The sequence below is a fragment of the Orycteropus afer genome, unplaced genomic scaffold (assembly GCF_000298275.1).
Source record: "Orycteropus afer afer isolate SDZICR_OR568_19922 unplaced genomic scaffold, OryAfe1.0 scaffold00014, whole genome shotgun sequence".
NCBI lineage: Eukaryota > Metazoa > Chordata > Mammalia > Tubulidentata > Orycteropodidae > Orycteropus > Orycteropus afer.
In genome coordinates, this window is record NW_006921601.1 from 19,977,951 (window position 1) to 19,978,478 (window position 528).

The 528-nt window shown below is 33.5% G+C and overlaps 1 protein-coding gene across 1 annotated transcript in view; it reads left to right on the plus strand.

The window, feature by feature from the left end:
- The window catches only part of PRMT3 (protein arginine methyltransferase 3), a 178,686-nt gene that overhangs the window by 162,364 nt on the left and 15,794 nt on the right, over positions 1 to 528 (plus strand). The window lies entirely within an intron of this gene.

The window sequence follows — 528 nt, forward strand, 5'->3', positions numbered from 1 at the left end:
AATGACTCTTTTCCCAGGATATCCATAACTATACTGGAAGCAGGCCACACCACTAGGGAAACTCCCTTTCAGTGGATTGGCTGCTCAAAACATATACATCTGATCCCATCATGGGAACAACCCACATCACAGTTGTTTAAACCACACAGAATTGTGGTCCAGCCAAGTTGACACACAGCTCCAACTATCACAGGGGGAATCAATTCTTTCTTGGTATTAAATTCTAATGAACTTCAAGGTTAAATATTGAATTTGGCTTGGATCCAATCCATATTGACATTACAAAATCAATCAAAGTTTACATTCTGAACCTAAGCAGCAGAGTACACAAATTAGCTTCATAGTGATTTTTCAATCATCATTGTCCTGTTTTTAATATTTGATAAGCTTTATTTAATTCCAGTGTTAAAAGTAGTTTAAATAAAGCTAGTCCCATTAGTGAGAAAAAAGTAACAGTATCATTTAAATTTTAAAAATAGAAAAATTATCTGTTCCTTCTGAATATGTTCATTTCTTGTAAAGATTTTT